This window comes from Vombatus ursinus, unplaced genomic scaffold (assembly GCF_900497805.2).
Source record: "Vombatus ursinus unplaced genomic scaffold, bare-nosed wombat genome assembly UNPS02014773.1, whole genome shotgun sequence".
Taxonomy (NCBI): Eukaryota; Metazoa; Chordata; class Mammalia; order Diprotodontia; family Vombatidae; genus Vombatus; species Vombatus ursinus.
In genome coordinates, this window is record NW_020954551.1 from 25112824 (window position 1) to 25137160 (window position 24337).

Sequence of the window (24337 nt, forward strand, 5' to 3'; positions counted from 1 at the left end):
CTATGATGTGAGAGATTTGTAAGAATAATCTCAGTCTCAGTTGAATCATAGGATCATACATTCACAAATTTGGAGCTGGAGAAGACCTGACCTAGAGGTCATCTATGAGACTATTGAATAGGTACTCACATCATTTTAGCAATTAAGAAACTGAGGTATAGAGAAGTTAAATTTAAGTAGAAGTAATCTGTTTTTAAATTTGGCAACTTTTTTTCTTTTTTAATGCTGTTATACATTATCAATATTTTTGCCTTGGTCCAATGTTTTAATGATTGTATCATCCTGTATCCTATTTTTTTTACAGATAAAAGGATATTTCTTCATTATAAAGTTGAGATTCATAAAAATTATACATATATACACATATAGGTATGTTTGTAGGTATATGTATATGTGTGTATATATACTGAAAGATGTTAAGTGCTTTGCCCAAAGTTACAATTATTGTGGTAGATGTGAAATATGGACCTGGGTTACCTGCCTCCATATCCATTGCTCTTTTCACTGTAAGATGCTATTTCTACAAGATGACATATTTAGAAAAGGCACTGTTAAATTTAGATTTCAGATGCTCAATCCAATGTTCTTCCCATTAAGCTATTATTAAGAATAACCTTCACAGTTCTAAATTTACAAAGTCAGACCAGTGGAAATGAGATTGTTAATGTCTACTCCAATATTCTAATTCGCATATTACAGTAAGTATTGGGATCATCTAACATCCATATACCTTTATTCCTTATTTAAGAACCTTCACCTTTAGTTAATTTGGCTTCTGCCATCTTGACTATAGTAACTGTGGTACAATCTTACTGGGTTATATTCTGGAAATATATCCAGAAGCTGTGCCAATTCAGGCGACTACCACACAATTTAGAAAATTACTCCTTCTAAGCATGAAATGGTTCCCTGGTGAACTGAAAGAGTTTTGAAAGTCTCTCATGTACTTTCAGGCAGTAGAACATGTACTTACAGGGACTTGTTCAATATCTGCTTGTGGAACAATGATTAGAGTGCTGGACCTGGAGTCAGGAAGACTGAGTTTCAAATCTAGCCTCTAAAACTTACTAGTTGTGTGACTTTGGGTAATTTATTTGACCTCTGTTTGCCTCAGTTTCCTCCATTGTAAAACAGGGACCACAATAATACCTGAATCTCAGGGTTTTGTTGAGGACATAATAATTATAATGATTGTAACAATGATAATAATTGCTATCATTTATATAGCATTTTAACTATGTGCCAGGAACTGTTCTAAGTGCTTTATAAATATTATCTCATTGACATATCAGGAAAGCAGTTAGCACAAAGAAGGCAATTAATAAATATTTGTTTCCTCCGTTCTTTCTTCCTCCCATTCGGTTGATCAGGTGAAAAGAAATTTCCTTTGAAACAGAAATGTCCAGTCAGGAAAGGCAAATTTAGGAACCCAAGGCCAGCCCCAGGTATATAATGGGCACTATATGTTTGTTATTCTTTGTCTATTCCCAAAGAGAATAGATGACATCAGGAGAGCAATGACTTGACTTGCAAGTAAGTTTAATTTAAGTGAGGCAGAACTGTGCAAAGTCATCAGAGATAAAGGGAGAAGGTGGTTTAGGGGGATGAAGCCATAGCTAAGGCAGAATGTGAATAGGATATTTTGACCTTGGAGTAAGGAGATTTCAGTTTCAGGCTGGAAGGACCTCAGTAGCCTCTCCACTCCACTAAACAAAAAAAGAGATGGAAAATGTCAAAAGCCGTGAGTCACTGCATCAGAATAAAACCAACAATATCCTAAAGCTCTTTTCTTGCCAGCAGAGATTTTGAATATTAACTAGCAGTCATTTCCCAAAGATTATTCCTAGAGCATGACTCAGCACTGGTCTCCAGGCTTAGAACACTTTACTCCCTCCCCCAAATGCCTACTCCTTATTGACCCAGATAAGAATCCTCCAAAATCCGCTATTCTTCACTGGTTTGGGTTTGAGTACCCAATGCTAGTAGAGGCCCCAGGGGGGTGTCCAGTCCAAAGCAAGAGTCTAATGTGCTTGACCTGTTTCCACTATCCTCCTTGACTACTCTTCATAATGTTGGTTTGCTTTATTGTCTTTTTTGTGTCACACACACACACACACACACACACACACACACACACATACACATACATACACACAAACACACACACTAAATGAATATGAATATATCAAGATATACATCAATGTAAATATATGTATATACATATCAATACATGTAATATACATTATTTATCCATGATATGCATATATATATACATATGTGTATGCCTGTGCATACACGCATATCTCCATACTGTAAACTATTGCTATTCCGAACCTTCCTATATCTAATTTGAGACACAAAACCACCTCAGACTAGTCTACTGGATTTGTAATAAGAGGGTATTGGGTCCAATCCTGATTGTTAAACTATCTGTGTGAATTTGGGCAGAACATTTTACCTATCTGAGATTCAGTGTCCTTATTTGTGAAATCTTGGGTTGAAACTAATTGGCCTTTAGGTTTCCTTCCAGCCCTAAATCAATTATTCTATAATACTATGATACACACACGCACACATATATGTGTATTATCCTGGTCAAGCATTGAACTTATCAGAGTTTCCATTCTCCATATATAAATTTGAGATCTTAAAACTTGTACTATCTACCTCACAGGGTCTCTGGATAAAAAAAAAAAGTTAAACAGATGGGACCAAAAATCTTGACACTCGGTAAATTTGGAAAGAGAATTTTCATGTCCCTTATGCCCTGAATGTTTGCAGAGATATGATTATTAGTGCATACATAATTCATTGCTGAATAAACCATTTCAGTTGTTCTGCCCTCCTTGTTTTTGATCTCCTTGGCTGATATTATAATATGACCCTTCTTCCATTCATCAATTCTTGCAATAATAGATGATATTTTTAAACTTCAGGAGAGAGAGGGAATAGAGTAGACCTTTCTTTGACCACAATATTCACATTGTCCATTTCCAGATCCATAGCTATTTCCCAAAATTTTCAAGTTAACCTGGCATGTGTGGTAATATTTACTCAAAATAAAAATACTAAGGCACTCAGTATCTTTTCAGTGACAAGGAAAACACACCCCAAAAAAGAGCTCCCTTGTCATTGGGTGTTTAAGACTTCTGACTATCTACTGATAAGGAAAAAGCACAAGTTCTTTGGGAGGTAGTGTTAATGCAGAATTGATGCTTCACTTATTTTTTTTTTTTTAGCTACCTATGTTCATGGGTATGAGTGACAACATAATCAGACAGCACTAATAAGCAGACCCCAGGGAGAAGGGGTGTCAAGATGATAAGGCCACAGCTAAGTTAAATAAATACTGGCTCATTCTAACCTAAAAAATAGGAAAGAAAAATATGATTGAGTCTCTCTCTCTCTCTCTCATAATTTTTACTAGGAAAGAATGGTATGGTTGTGATTTTTTGCCAAATATATTCTAACAAATATATTCTAACAAATTCCTAAGCTCAGTGGTGCCGAGCAGTTAGGGGAAGATGTTCCAAATTCCCAAACACTCAAACATGTTTAAAGCAATCATTCCTTCCTCCTCATAATTTAAGAATTCAGAGGAATTATGTCAAAAATGGAAAGAACTTTAGAGATAATATAGTCTGATCATTTTATTTTATAGCTGAGTAAACAGGCCCAGAAATTGACTTGTCCTATCCATAATGAACTTATCACATATATATACATACATATATATGCACACACATATGTGTGTGTGTATGTACACATATATCATATTGTGTCAGTATAAATAAACCCTTGGAGCAATGGGCCCAGCCCCATTTTTTTGGCATTAATTTCTTTATATATATATAGAGAGAGAGAGTTTGTTTTTATATCATCTTCTAAGATCATTCAAGATATCCCTCCCTTCTCCATTCAACCAATCTTTATTTTAAAAAAATATTGAAAACAAAGAAAAAAGCAGTTCAACAAAACAAACAATACAAGCAAGGATGACAATCTATGCAGTATTCCATAGATGAGAGGAGGAAGTGTATGTTCACATCTTGACTTCAGGGTCGGGTGAAGACTTCTTAATTTCACAGCATTTATTGTCAGTTTTGTTGTTATTTTTTCCATGAACATTATGTATATTGTTTTCCTGGTTCCTCTTTCTTTGTTTTTCTTCAGTTCAATCAAGTTTTCCTGTGTTTCCCTCTGTTCTTCATATATATTGTTTCTTATAGTAAAGTAATATTCTATCACATTCATGTACCGCAAATTGTTAGGCTTTCCTTGATCTATCAGTGTCAACTCTGATTCTAGTTCTTTACAATCTCAAACATTACTGATATATATAATATATATACATACATATATATATATATACATATATATATATGTGGTTGTGGTTCAGTCATTTCAGTCATGTTCAAGTGTTCATGACCCCATTTGCAGTTTTTTTTTAATTCAACAAATATTTATTATGATCCACACACTGTATTGGCATATTTTTCTTATCTCAATTTGGAAGAACTCATGTATCTCAGAAAATGGACAATGTACATCAGCTCTATTAAGGATGAACATTTCCATCCTTAGATCATTTGAAATTATAGAAGTGTTGAAAACAAAACAAACCAGCCCCATTTTTGGAGAGCTACTTATTTCTCTTGGCTTGTATGTGCCTTCAGGTAAACTACTGCACTGCAAACATATTGAAAGACAGTTCTTTCTACCTAATAAAATGGAAGAAGCAGCCTCTGGATTGGCAAACAATTGGTACAAACCACTCCACAGATTCTTCTATTCTCAAATATGGATTGTATTTTTTTTTTCATTAAATCCCCTCAGAGTTACACCTTTGTTTGCCCGGTACTTCTTTGGATGGAACTACTCAGCCTCATAGTATATCCATCAATTGCAAGTTTTTCCTCTAGAAAATTAAAAAAAAATGGAGGGGATGTAAAAGGATTATAGGCTTTCAGTGGTATCTATACCAACAAGGCAAGAAAGCCTGAAATAATTTTTGTTAGGACTCTTGATTAAGATCGCAATGCAAAGGATCCTTAAGGTAGGTGCTATTATTATCCCCATTTTGTAGTTAAGGAAATTGAGGCAAACAGAGATAAAAGGACCCCAATGATAAAGAAAACTGAGATGAATCAAAAGCATTTTTTCTCTATTCTCTCAAGAACTGCACAAAAACATCTGGAAGCTGGTAGAGTATGGTAGAGGGTTTTCACTAGGAAACCTAGTGTGAGTCCTGGCAGATAGGAAACATAAAGAAAGGCAGGGAGAGATAACATCAGAAAAACTAGGCCTAACTCAGGAAAGTCATCCAGAAGCTGGAAGAGTAGGAGAAATGAACCATAGTAGAGAAGCCAGTGCAAGTCTTATAAATGAATGTGAAGTCAAATAGATAGCACACTGAATAAGAGGATCTCTAATCTCCAATCTCCAACTGCCAATTAGTCATCCCAAGCTGTACATCCCACTGGCTACTTAAACTCAACATATTAGAAATCGAATTCCTCATCTTTTCCCTCAAGACCTCTCCTCTTCCAACTTTTCCTATTGAGGTCAACATCATATTTCAAGTCACTTGGGCTCACAAATGAGGTTTCATTTCAACTTCTCAACCTCTTTCCAAGCCCCACCGTATTTAATTTGTGGATAACTTTTATAGATTTTACCTTCTTAATATCTCCCCCTTATCTATCTGATGTTACCAACTGGTCTAGGCCCTCATCAATTCTTGCCTTAACTCTTACACTAACCTTCTGGTAGGCCTCCCTGTCTCATATCCTTCCCAAGCTAGGCCATTTTCCACTCAGTTGTGTAATTGGTCCTTTCTAAATATAAGATAATGACAAAGCTACCCTACCCCTTATTCAATGAATTCTTATAGCTCCCTTTCATTTCTATAATAAAATATAGAATTCTTTGTCATTCAAAGGCCTTCATAATTTGGCCCCATTATATCTTTCCAGTCTTTTTGCATCTCACTTACCCCCACAAATATTGTCATCTAGTGACAATAACATTGTCGCTTTTGCTTGTGCAAGTCACCAATATATCCCTTCCTGGATGTATTTCTAATTCTCTGGACTTTGTCATTATTTCTTTGAGTGCTTACTTTTTCCTCCTCCACCCCATCCTCATTCCCCTATTTTCAACTCTTTTTTATGCCTTACCTTCTCTGAATAGAATTTAATCTCTTTGAGGACAAGAAGTACCTCTCTTGTTTCTATTTGTGTTCTTAGCACTTAACACAATACCTGATACATAGTAAGTTCTTAATGGTTGTTGCCTTGTTGCCTATATCCCACTATCTATAATATAAGTAAGTAGGGAGGGAGAGAGAGACAGAGACAGAGACAGAGACAGAGACATAAATATAGATTGACAGTAATCATCATTTATCACCTTTATTTCCAAGTATATCATGCCATCTCAACAAATCTAACTAAGATATCACTTGAATCTGATATTATATATAATATTCCATCCTCAATGTCTCCTGCTTCTGGAAGGAAGGAATATATCTTTTCCCTTCTGTTCTTCAGGGCCACATTTGATCAGTATAATTACATAGCGGTTAAATTTTATTTTGTTTTTTTTTTTCCCATTTGCATTGTTGTAGTCATTGTGTATATCGTTTTCCTGATCCTGCTTACATCATATTCCTCCATTCAGATGAATTTTGAATGAGTCTTTCAATGTTTGGTATTGTCATTTCTCATGGCACAATGATATTCCATTACATTCATGGACCACAATTGGTTTAGTTGTTTTACTACCTACAATCACCTCTGTAGCTATGGCAAGTAACTTAGCTCTGAGCTAGTTTCCTCATCTCTAAAGGAAAGAATAATGCTTGTCACACTTACCTCACAGTGTTGTCATGAGGATCAGAATAAGTAACACATATTAAGTGGCATGGAAATATCAGATATTATAATGATATAAGCTCAGCCTAGAGCAAGTGGTAAAGGGCTGGAAAGATTTCCTACTGAGTGAGACTATTTCTATTCACTCCTTTAATGTAGACTTATATAAATTAACTGACTTGCCTTAAATGGTATTCTGTCTTGTACATATCTTAAGGTAGACAAGCCATCAGGGCCCTACCCTTCTCCTGTATCAATGGGAATGGGAGAGGAAAGAAAGAATACAGTTCTGTTTACAGAAAAAAAAAATAATCTTACCTGTGTAGCAGATTTTCAAGTTCCTTCCCGTCTTTTTTTTTCTTTGTGACAGGTATAAATTTCTTAGATATGATCTAAATTCCTCTTGTTCTTAGTTCCTCATTTTCCCATTTATGAGGCCCTTGTTTTGACTTTCACTTAAGACCAGAAATTACCTATATTACTATTAGGTGTGCACTTACAAATCTTCATATAAATAGTGATTCAGTTTCCTGAAATGAAACCTGCAATTCAAACTTCTCCTTCCAGAAACCACACAATATTCCCTGTTAATATCTGAGGTCAAAGAGAAATAAAGAGTGATGTGGAAAGACACAATGACTAAGAGTCTCAGCTGTGCTAAAGAACGTGTCAGGGCCAGACTGAGCCATAGAATGATAGAAATAGCCATCATCACTTACATATAGGAAAAGAAGAAGCAATGGGGATGAGAATCACAATACAGAGAACTAACTAGGACAAATTAATTCGTGGGTACTTGTGAGTCATATGGATTGTGTGGGTCCCAAAAGAAGGTAAGACCAACCAGAAGAGAAAGTTTCTAGACCTTCTAAAAGCCTCACATTTTGTTTTAATTTTAGATTTTTTTTCAGGAATGGTGGACAATACTTGGAATGGTGTTATAATTTTCAATAACTACAGAGATCCCTGGGAAGGCAGAGGCCCAGTAAAGAAGGAAGAAGAATTTTTAGACTATTTGGAGGTTCAGTCATGAGTACTTTTTATTTTCTGTCAAGTTAAAAAAAAGTCCTAAAATTCATCTTTCATTTCACTATGTTCATGGGATCTAGGGGTATATTAGACAGAAAACAAATTCTGATATTCCCAATGGTAGGTCTGTAAGCCTACAGAGAATATTTAAAAGAATTGTCCAATAGCTTGGCCTATGTAAGTCAAATATGTTTTTCTGCAACAATTTCAGGCAGGAGTTAAATATAGGTTTTAGGATGTTGTGCTTTCAAAAGCTATGACTACAAATTCTTTGCTATGATTGGGCTACTAAATTCATATTTTAAAGTCGAATGTTGATTACCCACCTACTAACTTTTCTTGTTAATACAATATCTGGACCTTTTGTTTCTTCCTTTTCTCTTCCTACTACATCTTTCTGGTACAACTCTCTCCTATTTTGAGTTGAAGAGGGAAATAAAGTTAAATGTAACCCAAGTAACGTAGCCCATTGTTCTCCTTGTGACCAGTTCTAATTTTTTTCTTTCTTTCTCTTCCTTTCTTTCTTTTTCTTTTTTTTCAAAGCTTTGGGAGTTGAGGAGTGCAGATATTGAGGCTACTATCTTAGGTTAATGTCAGTGTTTGCCTGTGGATTTTAGATTTACGTGCTACCCTTACGTCCCCTTAACACAGATAATCAGAGTGCTTTGGCTCACACACATTGTTATATTTGAAAGTCAAGCCTTAATATGTTTTCTTTTGGACCACGCTTGATGCAAAGCTATATCAGTGAAACACTCTAATTAACCAACACTCCACTTATTGCTAAAAAGATGGTACCATGGAGAAATGTCAAACTGTTCTCAGAATATTTCTAGACACCAAACCCTCAGAAGAGTATGGCTGTGAGTTCAGTTCTAAACAAGTATTTGTTACAGGGCCACGAAGAAGTAAAAATAAAGTTGCAGTATGAAAGGAAATATAGTATCTTATTACAGCTCAAAAGTGAAGAATCTTTGCAGAGTGACTGAAGAGTAGTCAAGTTATTGCTTTTAAACATAGTCTCATTCTCAGGTCACAGCTGTTTAAAAGATACCAGTGCAAAAACTACAATGGAGCTAAATAGGACATATTTTAAAGTGACAGAATAATCTTCCTTTGACCTCCCTTATCCCAGCAGCATTCTCCCATCTGATTTAAAGGATGATCTATTTCAAAGTCCCAAATAATCCTAATATTGAATCTCTACTCATTTTGGATTCATACTTATATTCCAATTCATATTAGGAGTATTGGCTTTCTACTTAGTAGATTTTAATAAATATCAATTCGATGTAATTTCCATAAAACTAACAGAAAAGGCCATACTGATTTAGTAACAGTTGGGAAGGAGGAAGAGATGGATGAACCCGCCAGATGACAGAAATTGGGAGGTGTTACAAATTCTCACAAGGACAAGAAGTAATCTATTGGCCCAGGTACCTTAGAGTTGCTTCAGTGAAATAAGTTGAGATTCAGCTTGGGAGAGTAAATGGTGAGGAGTTTGGAGAAAGAGTGATCTGAGCAGTAGATATCTAGTGGGAGGGAGATCACTGGAAAGAGTTCATCAAACAAAAAACAAAACAAAACCTTTTGAAGAAAAAAAGATATGATAAAATCTATTTCCTCTACTGTCAGGCTTCCATTCATTTTGGGGTGTGTGATTTTTGTTTGACTCCAATCTCCCATTATTTCCAAATTCTGTCACTTTCCCCCCTTCTTAACATGAAACCATAGATTCAAACCATAGTTTGAATGTACCTTAAGATATTATATATTAAATTACTTTATTGTATCACATCATAAGATTATATATCATACCAGAGCCTGTTCTATTCTTTACCCTATACTATGTTATAGTCATATCATTTCATGTCATGCCATACCATATTGTGTCATCATATCATATGACATTATGTCATGTGATATCTTTATTCTTCTTATTATTATTACACAAGGCTTGGTATTTCATTGGAATTGGGAACTACAAGAAGGAAATTTCTTTTATGAATGCAGATCAGTACCTGATATGCAATTTAGAACCCTAGAGATGTCTCAGAGCACCAAGACATTAAACAGCTTGTCCAGGGTCACATAACCAACATGTGTCAGGGTCAACATTTAAACCCAGATCTTTCTGACCCTGAGACAAGCTTCTGAGCCACTATGAAAGACTATCTCTTAAGTTATTATTTTGGTATTCTAATTTTTATTTTTTTAATGTGACTCAAAAATGAATGGTCCTGGGATAAGCCACTATTATTCTTTTTTTATATAGTGTTTTCCGATCCATTGAACCAGGGTAGGGGGGCAAGGGGAGAGATAGCTTCTTTGTATAGTTGAATAAACATAGTCATATATATGCTTATCCACTGATGGTTTGCTAATAGGCAAAACTCTAGGAGCAGACAGGACCCAAGGGTTGAGATGTACCTCCAACTATTCCCACATGATTTTGGACTCCTCTTTTAAATTTCTATGTTTTTGGAAGTTTTTTTTCTTTTCATGCTGCTTGAAGACTATGGATATTTGGTAAAGCAACATACATTAAAACGGCTGTTCTTAAGTAATTACGGATTAAAGTTGTCAGGAGACAACTATGGAAAATAGTTCAGTCTGCGACGATGGTCAGGTTCCAATATCATTTTTGGTGGTTGACTTCTTCAAGATATGTTGAAGTCAACATTTGTTAGATGAGGATTTATCCACAAAATAGAGCAGACTTCTGAAGGTAATTCTACCCACCAGGTCAAACATTATTAAGTACCCAGTAAGTAAGAAATTTTTACAGCCTATAGGTCATAGTTTATATATTACATGGTTTGCATGACTCAACCATTTGTTCTATGCTTCTGTAATAAGGCTTTGGGCATTCCCAGACTACCTAAAATGGAGGCACCATGCTAAAAAATAATACTTTAAATTATCTAGGTTATGGCATGTATTTGGATGGTTAGCCCATCGAGCTGTTCCTCCGGTGTTTGGAATGTCACTGCAGTGTAATAATGGCCTGAGGCTAGAATTGAATGAAAGTAGGAAAGCAGGATGGATTACTTTTGGGAAATTATATGATGTTTTTAGTGATCACATTTTGCTCCTGTCTTTAAAGTCTGAGGTTTCAAAACCAATATGGGCTTGTCTATGTCATGAAACACCACAATTTCCAAAGAATCAATATTTCAGGTGACACAAGAGACAATTAAAAACATACAGACACAAACTTTAGTACGTTACCAACTTGGATGAGCACAAAGAGTAGCTTAAAAATATCAAGGAAATGTGTGATCTGAAAAGAAACAAGATTGGTTGTGCTGCAACACAGAGAGATGATAAATGTAGAACCTGGGAACTAAATTGGAAACCACAAAATACTTTATGACCCAGAAGAATGTCTCCAGTGTTTTGTGTAGTAGATCTTCTGAATATGTAGGAATAGATGGGTCTCAATTTTTCTCATGAAGGGGATACTCACACTAATGGGGTCATAGATACATTCGTGATGTGTTAGTAAGTAGCATATTTTGAGAATTTTAAGTGTCTATCACTGAGAGTTAACAATGTTTTCATCAGAAGCAGTCATATCATATGCCTTTATTTCCTTTTTTGTGTTATGTTTCATAATTATTAACTGATAGGTCAGGAAAATTGCTTAGGTATAGTTTACTAAGTTGTTGGCAAATCATTTCATGAAGTCTTTCATTCTATTTTAATGGAGATGGGTGAGCTAGAAGGTCGTACAATTATATTGGAACCACTTCCATGTTCCAACCCATGGCCCCATGTCAGTTGGGAAAGACATCCTCATTGTGATATGTCAGGGGTGTGTCTTTGTCCATTTTGATATTTAATATTTTTATCTATCACTTGAACAAAATAAATAAATGATATGCTTATTAAATTTGCCGATAGTCATCTCTATTATAAAATGGAATATATGTTCTCAAAAAAGCATCACACTATGCAAAATTGAGCAATAGAACAGGGCTTATAAAAAGAGTGTTGAGGTCACAATGCTAAAAAAAAACACTTCAGTGATGAATAAAAATTATAAAAACCCAATAAAAAGAGTAGCATAATTTTATACATGTTGAATGGTTAAAATATAAATACTACAATAAAAAGTGGCAGAGTTACTGGCCTCTGGCTATAAATAACCCCAAGCTTTTGCTTGGCCTGAACCGCAGTTTCCCAGTCAGGGCTAATAAAAAGTCATGGGCAAGTTGGGCAGGTCACAACTCTAGTCCAAGGGGACTGGAGGCCATTCCAGAAAAAGAGAGGGAGGTGGTCATACCAGCCCTTCACCCATAGTTCATACTGGATCAGAAGATACACAAAAAATATGTCATTTGACAAAGATGTGACATTGACTTGTGGAAGTGGGTGTCAGAAACATTGCAGTTTGTGAATTATTGTGAAATGGTACAAGCTTTTTAAATCCTCACTGTTTCTCCTATAAGAATTCATACATAAGCCAACTCAAAATTCCCATTATGCCAAAGCTGTTCATTAATACATCACTGGAGGCAACTTAGGTTGCATAATGGATAGAGCACTGAACCTAGAGTCCGGACGACCTGAGTTCAAATCCATCCTCAGACATTTACTAGCTAGGTAAACCTGGGCAAGTCACTTAATCCTGTTTGCCTGATCTGTAAAACGAGCTTGAGAAGGAAATGACAAACCACTCCAGTAACTTTGCCAAGAAAAAGCCAAATGGAGTCATGAAGAATTGGACACAACTGAAAAATGACTTAACAACAAAATATGAATCACATTAGAACAAATTCAAAATTTTAAATCAAGCATTGTAGCAAAATTTACCGTACCATATATTTGACAAATATAATTAACACATTGAATGGCAGAGCCAAGACCAAAAATACTATAACAATGGGAAGAATATAAGAAGATGAAAGTTATACTAATAAGCAAAATGTCTTATGTTTGGATTAAAACACAAAAACAAATATGGAGTATACACACCTAGATTTACTGTGCCACTTACCAACCTATATGAACTTGGTCAAGTCACTTCAACTCCGTGGGCTTAATTTTCTTCATCTGAAGATGAAGGTTTGGACTACATGGCCTCAGAGGTTCCTTTCAATTAGAAAGCTATGATCCTATGACAATTGTTCAAATGAAAGAAATATGTAATTTTAAAGAACTCTCAAGGTCAAGGTGATTTGATGGTAGAATATGCAAATAAAAAACAAAACAAGAATCTAACTTGTTTTTAATCTGAATTAAAGAAGATTTTAGCCCCTCTCTACTTTGCTTTGGTTCAAATATCTATAGTAGGTTACTTTCAGTTCTTGGTGACACCTTTTAGGGAACACCATATTATGGTGGAAAGAGCATTGGTATTGAAGTCAGAAACCTGAGTTATAATTCTAGTTTTATCACTTATGATCTATGTGATTTTGGATAACTTACTCACTTGAATTTTATCTGTAAAATCAAGTTGCACCAAACTAAAGCTCTCCTATATGTCTCAATGATTTTCTTAAGACAAGACATTGATAAACTAGATGATTTCCATAAAAAAGGTAGTAGGATTATGAGGGGATTGTGGGGAAAGGCATTCCTTATAAAAACCAGTTGAAGGAAATGAGATATTTAGCATGGGGAAAACAATGCTTATAGGAGATAAGACAGCTGTCTTCAAGTTTTCAAATGATTTAAAAGTGGAAAGCAGATTTGTTTGGGTTACCGCTTCCACAAGGCAGAATAATAACAAAAGAGTAAATGTTGCAAACAGATATATGGTGACTTGATATAAAGAAAAACTCAACAATTAGAGCTGTCAAAATGGATGTATATGGCCTTGGGAGTTCCTGGGTTTGGAAGTCTACTGACAAAACATAGATGAACACTTGACTTAACCAATCGGTTTTGAAAATTGTACTCTGGGGCCAAACTGTCCTAATTGGTGATGGAGTGTAACCATTAATATGTAGCCAGTTATGGAGCACAAACCACACTTAACATTTTATCAAGTTCTTTGCCTTGGTGATTTTCTAGTATCCTTATCCCTTCTAACAAGCTATACCTTGTCTCAAACTTTCCATCTGTTGTTCATAGAAGCTTAAACAAATTACTGCTTCTAGAAAGGGTACATCACTTGCCACTCTTTTCACTCTACACAACATGCTTGAGTCATTCCAGACAAAAAAGGAAAATCACAATTTATTGGCCACCATCCAATTTACCTGTATCTGATGATCATGAGGTGGGTGCAGAAGGCATCAGCATTTATTAAGGGATACTACGTGCCAGCAACTGTGTGAAGTACTTTACAAATATCTTCTCATTTGATCCTCATGACAACTCTGAGAAGTAGGTGTTGGGATTATCTCCATTTTACAGCTGGGGTAACTGAGGTAGAGTTAAGTGATTTGTCCAGGGTTACAAAGCTAGGAAGTATTTGAGACTGAACTTGGACTCAAGTCTTCCTGACTTGAGGCCCAGAACTCTATCCATGTGTTATGTAGATACCTATTAGAATATAAACTTCTCGAAGGTAGGATGTGTCTCACTCTTTATTTGTATATCTAGTTTATAGCACACTGCCTTGCATAAAGTAAGTGCTTAATAAAGGTGTTAACTTACTCATTCACTGACTTCTCAGAGATACTGTAGATGGGGATTTCTGTTCACTGGTTTAGGTACTTGCTGGACTAGATACCACCTGAGGTCCTTTCAAATACTATTATTCTGTGATTTTGGAATCTCTATTTGTTCCATTTTGTCTTCTCTTGATTACTTTTCTTGAACTGTTGTAAAATAACTGCTGTCTATCTATTCTCCTGTTACTAGTTTGGATTTCAGTAGTGTATTTTGGACTGCTTTCTCTGAGACACTAAGGCCCCTATCCTAGGAGAAGAAATTTATAAATTTAGCTTATGCTTTCATTTTCTATTCTCATCTCCTCCCTTAATTACTCCTGTCCTAGACAACATAAGAGTTGTCTAACTGTAGTCAAGTCATTTGGATTATCTGACCCTCTGGTTATTCTCCTGCTGCCTCATAAGTTTGCTGGAAGGAAAGCATTTTGTAAGCAGTGAAACATTATACAAAATGAAAAATTATAATTACCTACCTGTGTGATCTTAGGTTAGTAACTTCTCTTTCCGGTCTAGTTGTCTTATCTATAAAATGAGGGTATTACACTGCATGATCTATAAAATCTATTAATAAAACTAAAATATAACAAAATACTGTACATTGTGGGAGGAAAAAAAATAATCACTGGATTTGTAATATGAATACCTAATCAGAAGAATAGTTCAAATCCTGACTTTCTCACTTACTATCAATGTGATCTTGGTCAAGTCATTTATACTTTCTAGGCCTCAATTTCCTTTTCTGTAAAATGATAGATTGGACTAGAGGACCACTAAATTTCTTTCCAACTTTAAATCTATAATCTTGTGATAAGAGGTTCCTTGGAGGATAATGCACTAGTTTGTAGATATTTCAAAGACCTGTAATTTTAAGTGTGAAGACATTTGAATTACATCTTATATCTTTTTTTAAAGGAAAGCAATATTTCATAGAGCTTTATAAAACACTTTCCTTATGGGAAAGTTCATGAAAGTAATGGCCCTGGAACTTATCGAATATTTTGTGTTCCAAAATTTTACATTAGGTGAGATCAAAAATAGATTCATAATCACAGCAAAGAAATGAATGGTTTGCACCAGGGAACTCACATTTAGAGGCCATTAGGAGTACTTTTCAATAGGTAAAAACTACTGAACCCAGCACCTATATAGCAAAAACAGTCCGTTAATATATTATTATCACCTATGGTCCCCTGTATTCTGCCTCTGCTCCCTGACCTGACCATAATCTCCCTACCACTATAAACATATATATGTATATATATATATGCATATATGCAGGTATATATACATATATAAACACACGTATACATACATATATGTTATGTATATTATATATCCATATATCTACATATGTGTGTATTGCACATGTGTACATATATATATATGTGTTTAATATTCAGTAGAAACACTTCCAATTTCCAAGGAGTGATGAATATTGTTTCATAATAAGATGTAGTGTGGTTCAGTGGAAAGAACACTGGCTATAGGATCAGACAACCCTGGTTAACACTGGCTATAGGATCAGACAACCCTGGTTCAAATCCCAGCTCGGCTACATCCCAGCTGCATAACCTTGGGCAAATCATTTAATCTCTCCAGTCTTCAGAATACTGACTGGTCAAATGAGGTATCTGAACATAGAAACCTGTAATGTACTTTCCAGCTTTAAATCTGTGATCTTCAGACAGTTGTATTGTTACTACTAATTATTGAACAGTATGTCACTTGTTACCAGACAATCTATCCAATCAAAGGCAGACATTGTTAAGGCAAATCACCTCTGGTGGAAAGAAAGTTTTTCTGACCCATCAAAGAGATCCGCCAGCCTCCCACTGAAGTCCTGGCATGGAAAGACTCAGGGAAATGTTCGCTTCTTGGAAATGAAATTGTAGAGATGATGAACATCTTCAGGTTGATTAAATGAAATGGAAATCCATTTTCTCTTTCATACTGCAAGAGGCTTAACATTAAAAAACTAATCTTTCCTAAGATAAAGTTCATTAACACAATGATTATTCATTTGGCTCCTATAACGATATTGCTGCTTAATCACCAGAACATTGCTTCCTGTGCTCGCTGGGAGCCAGCAGGAAACATTTGAAGAGTGAGTCCTGGCGCTAATGTGACGGGAGAGGGAATGGAATTCTCACCGCTCCTCATTTCCGATGTGCAACATATTCTTGCTTGGGAGTCGAACACCACCCATCAAACAGCAGGAGCTTTAAACCCCACATTAAACGCAGAATAAAGTTATATAACCCTGAAGGCGAAATCTCTGCCTCGGGTTTCCTGCCTCACCCTGGCTTTGGGATAATGTTTCTCGAGGGGGCATTTCCATCAAAGACTCAGATTTGGGTGGATTTAATCTTGGCAATTGTAGATAATATTGGACCGGATTTGAGATCTGTTTTGGCAGCCTGGGTGTTTAGCTTAGTTTGGATTAGACAATTAGATCCAAATTGCCAATATAAAAACCCACATCCTCACTAACTCAAAAATGTGATCAGCAGGATGGCATATATATACATATATACCATATACATACATACATACATGTGTACATAGATGCACATAGTGGCATTCTGTTTTGTTTGTTTGTTTTTTTTATTTTGCCATAGAATGTAATGAATCTATAAACTCTCATGGTAAAATTGTAAACAATATAATAAAGGTAGCATCTAAGGCAGTAAAATTACAGAAATGTCTTGGTACAGTGAAGAAAAGAAAAAAAAAACAGCTCAGGAGCAATAAGGCCTGACTTCGAAATTTGCCTCTCATGCTTATTTGTGGGACATTGGAAAATTTATTTATCTTCCCCATATACCAGTTTCTTCATCTATAAAATGAGGTGTTAAACTAGATTGATTTCATGTTTACTTCCAATTATCTTTCCTAAGGAAAGTTGTCTTTTAAATAATATAAATTTATTTAGCTAAATAATAAAATCAGGATTCATGAACACAACCATTTTGGTGGTGGGTGGCTGAGGGAATTCTGTGTTCATACTATTGGGTAGCATGGGAATCTAAATTTTCTCTTCATGGAACTGAACAGAACTGGGTTTTTCACTTATCTTCTTTGAACAGAAAATCAAATCGTAACTGTAAATATTAGCTTGTAGCTAACATGTTCAAAGAAAATCAAGTTGACATGATTGTCCCAATTTTGCACCCTGATCCCAACTCTTGACTTTATGAACACTGGTTTGCCCAGTCTGTCACCCTTGTCCTAACCCCACTGCCTACCTCCTGAATCATGTCTTCAGTTTCTATTGGTCCTGTGAACAAAGCTACTTGATCTTATTTCTCCTCTTAGGATTGTGGCTTCACATGCTGCTATTTTACTCATCTCCATTTATTGTTCTCATATATAACTCCCTTCCTTTCCAATAAAAGGAAACTTTCCAAGGAAAGCATTATGATCCAGTCAAAAGGGTGCTGGATTTGGAGTAAGTAGACCTGTGTTCAAATCCTAGATATGCCACATACTACCTTTGTGACCTTAGACAAATCTCTCTGCCTCAGGTTCTTCATCTATAAAATAAAGGGGTTAAACTAGATGATCCCTAAAATCTCTATCAGATCTAACTCTATAGTCCATGGATCCTATGAATAGCTGCTTTGACAGGGGAATATTGCCTAACCACTGAGACTGGAGCTGTTAATCATTCTCAATGGAATGTGAGAAAAAAAGATGGATAATCTACAGGCAGATAATTTAGAGTTAACCATTTCAGCATAGCCTTTCTTGAATTGACCAATGGGGTTACAAGTGTGTGTCACATAATTATACTGGCCGCACGCCGACCTTCTGCCAGCCGTACGCCGGTACCCGCTCCTCCTATAAGAAGCACACTACCAGAGTCTTACTCACACTTGAGTCTTCGGTCCTCTGCCGGATAACCACACAGAGAGGAGCCATCGGGAGGTGCCAACACCAGAGCTTTATTCAGAGGTCATCACAGCAAGCCATCATAGCAAGCCCAAGCAGCAAGGCCAGAGCAACAGGGCAGGAGCCAGGAGAGAGCACGTGTGTGATCTGACCACGCTTGTTCCTAAAAACCTACCTAGCCCCTCCTCCCCAGCCCGCTTACTAGCCAATGATTGTAGGGTCACATACCGGAAGGGGCTGTCTGAGTTTAGCACACCAAGGGGGAGGGAGTGACGTAGGAGGCTAGGACCGGATACAGGGAGGAGGCATCTGGGATTGGCACATAGACAAGAGTACGTGACCTAGGAAGTCAGACTCAGGAGGGGTCTGGGGTCAGTGCTGCACAAAGGGACCCAGGAAGTCAGGAAGGTCACAAGAGGCGTCTGGGGATGACGTTGCATATAGGGAGGGGACTAAGCAAAGGGAACTCAGTCCTCTGCCATCCCACTCCCACGTGGCACCGCCCCTTGCCTCAGGAGCTCAAGCTCCGGCTACTTCCTTGTACCCAGCTTATCTCACAAAGCACTGCCCACTGCCTCAGGGCTTCTCCGTATCCAGCCCATCCCAGTTCACCACGACTCTGCCTACCACAGCCCCTGCCTCGACTTCCAAAATACCCAGATCTTACCCTACCCTTGCCACAGCACCCAACCTGGTAGCTGCCAACATCAGACAGTCCCTCACACATAATCATGTGACTATGTTCATTCAATGACAGCTACTGCCACAGTTAACATATTCTGAATAAAAAGCAAGCAACATTGGAAGAGTTTTTGTATTGGGAGTATAAGGTTAGGCATTAAGAAATAATGTTCCCTAGATTTGAAGGGAAATCACAGTGACTAGAATACCTTAAAGATATAAAGCTATTGTATAAACATCATCACTCACAAGTGAAATAGAAAAGGAAGCAAGAGTCATATGTGGAAACATGAGCTATTGACCTGAGGCCAAATTCTGTGGTTATCTACTGTGAAAAGGACCAGAGCTCTGACTATTGATTTCACTGCCACATAGGAAGCAGGTGCTCAATAAATAAGGAAGATGGTGAGGTTAAATATTGATTTTCCAGTCATAATTAGACACCCAGAGAATGAGACACTCAACAGTGTCATCTTCAAATTCAAAGGACAAGCAAAACTGGCTGTAGTCACCTACAAACCTACAAGAAAATGTTCATGGAGTAACTGTTTCCCCCAATATTTTACCTTAGAGAAGCATTATCTTTTTTTTTTTTATTTAATTTTTTGCTATTGTGGTTTATTTGTTTTTTTGGTCACATCTATGACTTTATCAGAGTAGGGATATCTGGGTAAGATGAAGTTAAGTAGAATTAACAGAGGACTATCCTTAGTACCATGATAATTTGAGTTTCAATCCTGCCACTGATGCATACTGACCTTAGTTAAATCATTTCATGTCCCTGTACCCTTCTCCCGACAATAACTATGTGATAGGATAGTTGCTGATCCATTTAGAAGTTTGCTGATAATGACCTATAAAAGGTCCAGACTGGCCCAATTTTAATTTTAATTAAAATTTAATTTTAAAATTGTTGACTCTAGAGATTACCTTCAATCCTTGGGTCTTAGAGCTGGAAAGGGATTTAGAAATTGTCTAAATTAACCCTCTTATTTTCAAATTCCAGAAATTGAGAATGAGACAGGCATCAGTCCTTGGGTTCTTAGATTTAGAGCTAGATGACCTAGACAATTAGGTGGTATAGTGGATTGAGTGCTGGACTGACCATCAGGAAGAGTTGAGTTCAAATCCAGCCTTACATGTGTAGCAACTGCATTAACATCAGCAAGCAACATACTGTCTGTCTCAGTTTCTTTATCTGTAAATTTGGGACTGATAATAACAATTCTCAGGATTATTTTTAGGATAAAGTGAGATAATGTTTGAAAAGAATGTTGCAAGTCTTACACACTGCTAATTATTATTATTTAAGTTAATCTAGTCCACTTGTGGACCAGTGAAATTAAATTATTTCCCCCAGGTAAATCCAAACACTGAAGACAGATTATCAGTCACCAAAGACAATAATATTTCCATTACGTTACCCTCTCCCAATTCTTCCCCACAAGGTTATAAAGCTAATTATTTATCGGAGATGGGACAATATCTTACAGGAAGGATTTTTCCACTCAACCACTCTAAATCTGTCACAATCTAATGGGAATGCTTCACTTTGTACTTACCTTACTGCAGAAAATTCAAATTGAGCACAAAGAAGAAATTTCCCACTTTTAGTTATTGAAGATTATACTAAATAAGATCAGGTTGCCAATAGAAGGCATGTAATCATCATCACTAATGACATATTAGAACAAAATGCACAAACATTTCTCTTGAGTTATGAGTAGTTGTAGTAATGAATGAACTCTTGTGACCCAGTGACTGATTCTGGTATTCAGTATTCTCTGTGCATAGTATGGTTTCTCTTCTGGACACTGAACAGTTTATCTTCTTTAATTTCTACATTTGGCTAATATCCCACTAATGCCATTACAAGATGTTAGGAATTTTTGTTTTTCCTTTTGAGTTATACATGTGGAGTAATTCAATGAAAGATAATGATATTGTAGCAAGGTTGATCTCAAACACAGACCAAGGTATGTATTTAATTAATTGGTTGCTCAGTGGATTTTTTTTAAAGTCAGACTGACCAGAAAGAAAGCTCAAATTTGCCCTTTCACCTGTGTTGATTTCACCATGTATCAGGATTAGGAGCTACGCCAGGAATCCTAACAGAGAAGAGCAGGGCACTGAATTTGGAATTAGTGTAAAGGATCTCAAATTTCAGCTCTCTTACCTCCTACCTGAGGAATCTTTGACAAGTCATCACACTTCAAATTACTCATCTATATGAATCCTAAGGGACATTTTACTTCCCTGTTTTTGCCTACTGAATCCTACCCCACCCCCTACCCCCATTTTAGAACAGGTTGAATCAAAAGAGGAATCATACTGGACAGATTCTAAGAAGCTTTGGCCCTAAAAAGGGAATGCCCTGAGATAGCACTCACCTGTCTGCAGCAAAGAGAACAGGAGCAAAGGGGCAAGGATTGTGTTTGAGACACTTACCAGTGTTGGAAATTGGGTCCAGAAAAGAGCAGCATTGAGCTAAGCGCCAAACTCCAACTAAAGACTATGTGGATAGAGGACACCACACTACAGTTATTTTCAACCCAGAGGGCCCTGACAACTAAAAACCGCACTGAATCCTCATAAAGATGAGGCTAGTGAGCTGCAAAGAGCATAGTGCTTTCCGTTTTTCCCTTCATGTAGAAGCAAAGGTTCTTCTTCTCTAATTTTTATGATCCTCAGGTGTGCAGGCATAGGAACTATTCTCCCTCCCCACCATCCACACACACACAGGAGATCACAGAGGGAAGGAAAAGGAAAGAAAGACACAGGTATAGACACTCATCTCCACTCAAGAATAAATGAATTTATTTGTTTTTCCCATTGATGTTATTCAGTGACATTTAGAAGTTGTGTGTGAGTGTGTGTGTGTGTGTGTGTGTGTGTGGGTGAGAGAGAGAGAGAGAGAGAGAGAGAGAGAGAGAGAGAGAAGAGGAGGGGAGAGATGGAGATGGAGAAGAACAGGTAAACTAAAATACTTTGTGTGATAAATTGAAGTGAAAAAGTGCTGAGAAGGGAGATGAAGGACAGAAGGGAATGACTGATGTATCCATATCAATTCCCTGGGTGAAGAGCACAGCAATAGCATCTCAGTAAGAAGAGCAGCTACAGAAGAATGGGAAAGTTGGGAGAGGGAGGATTTGAAAGTGGGGAAAATAAAACAAATGCTTAGATTCAAAGAGGGGGATCTTACTGAAGTGTAATTCTGTGAGGAAGAGGTTTAAAATGAGACTTGGGAAAACACTTGGGTTTAATTTTAGGAGAGTTTGTACATTGAGAGACCACTTTCTAAAATAGCACTGTGTCTCTCTATGTCACTGTCTTCAGAAGAATGGATAAGCAAGTTTAGGAGATCAGCTGCCATTCTGAAAGGAAGGATAAAAGAGAGGGCATGGACTCAGATGTGAGATATCATGACCAATAGGAATGAGAAAAAAAAAACATGAGGAATACAGAAGGAAGAAGGGAGACTTGGAGCACATGATTTGAGACATAGCTAATTCCTACCATTGAGGCACTGATGTAATAATAATAATAATAATAACAACCAACATTTATATAGAGAGTTAAGGTTTGCAAAGCATTTTACATGTGATATCTCATTTGATCATTGCGGCAACACTGTCAGGTAGGTGCTACTGTTATTCCACTTTTACAGATGGTGAAAGTGAGGCTATGAGGGGTTGTGATTACCCCAGAGTCACACATACACCTAGTAACTCTTTGAATCAGAATTAAAACCTAAGTCTTCCTGATTCCTGTCCAGCAATCTACTCAACACATTACCTTATAACTTCTCTGCGACTTCTGTCCATCAATTCAATTCTCTTAGATTGTCAGGGAATGACTCAGGAATTCCCCTCTGAGTGTCTTTTTCATAAGAGCTAAACTCCCTTTTCTCAAAAGATCCCTTCAAACTCTCTCAAAGCTGATAGCAAGGTCATTGAGTCCCTCATAGACATTTTCTTCATGGCAGTTAATTCTCCAAATCTTCTCAGAGAAGAAGTTCTCTCAACCCTCTCTTAGGGACTCACACACACCTCTGTCGCCTTTGACAGTTAATTGTAGGTTTTAAAGATGCATTTCTCTCTCTCTCTCTCTCTGTGTCTCTGTGTCTCTCTCTCTCTCTGTCTCTCTCTGTTTCTCTGTCTCTCTGTCTCTCTCTCTGTTTCTCTCTCTGTCTCTGTCTCTCTCTCTCTGTCTCTCTCTCTGTCTCTCTATCTTTCTTAAGTGTATAGTAATAATATCCAGATTTCCTATGAAAAGGTTATGTTAAAACTGCAGCCATCCACATATTGCTTCTAAATGAATATGGTATGTGAAAAGAAGAACTGAGAGCACCCCCAAAGAATAAGGGCTGGTATCCAATAATTAGAACAAACACAATTTGAAATATGAATTGTTAGGACTCTTAAAATAGTACTATTTGAAGAAAAGACAAAACTGCCTTTGAACTTTTGATAGCCACTTACAGAACAGGAAGAATCAAAAGCCACAAGGCACCCTTTCGGGGGCAAACAAAGTAGCTCAGCTTTTTTTTTTTTTTTTCACATTTTGATCAGCCTGATGAAAGTTGGTTGTATTGCACATGTGCAGCAACCATGGACCAAATGGTTCAAGTACACTGCCATCTGGTGTTTAAAACAGATACTTCATGCAGAGCTAATTTAAACCCCTTACCAGCATTTTAGCCTAGGTAGCATAGTAAGGAAGCCAAACCAAATACTGTTACTTCATGAAATGTCACATGTAAAATGCATAGGCTAGACTAAATGAGCTCTACAATTCCCTTATAGGGGGCCCAGGAGTAAGAGATGTCATACTTTATTACAAAGCCGTCATCATTTTAAAAAAATGGTACTGATTAAGAAATAGAGTGGTTAATCAATGACCTAGTTTTTGATAAATTCAAAGATCTCAACTTTGAGGGAAAAACTCACTTTCCCCACTTGGGGGAAGGAATCTGCACTCCACCTGTGTCACTTGGGTAAGTCACTGAATTTCTATGCCTTTACTTATCTGTAAAGGGGGTTAAAATGATCTCTTTTTGATAAAAACAAAATTGATAACATCTGATAAAAACTGCTTAGGAAACTGGAAAGTAGTCTCGCAGTATCTTGGCACAGACTAACATCTCACACTATAAACCAAGACAAGCTCAAAATGGGTACATAAATGGTGATATCATAAGCAAACTGGGGGAGCATGGGAAAAATTACCTACCAG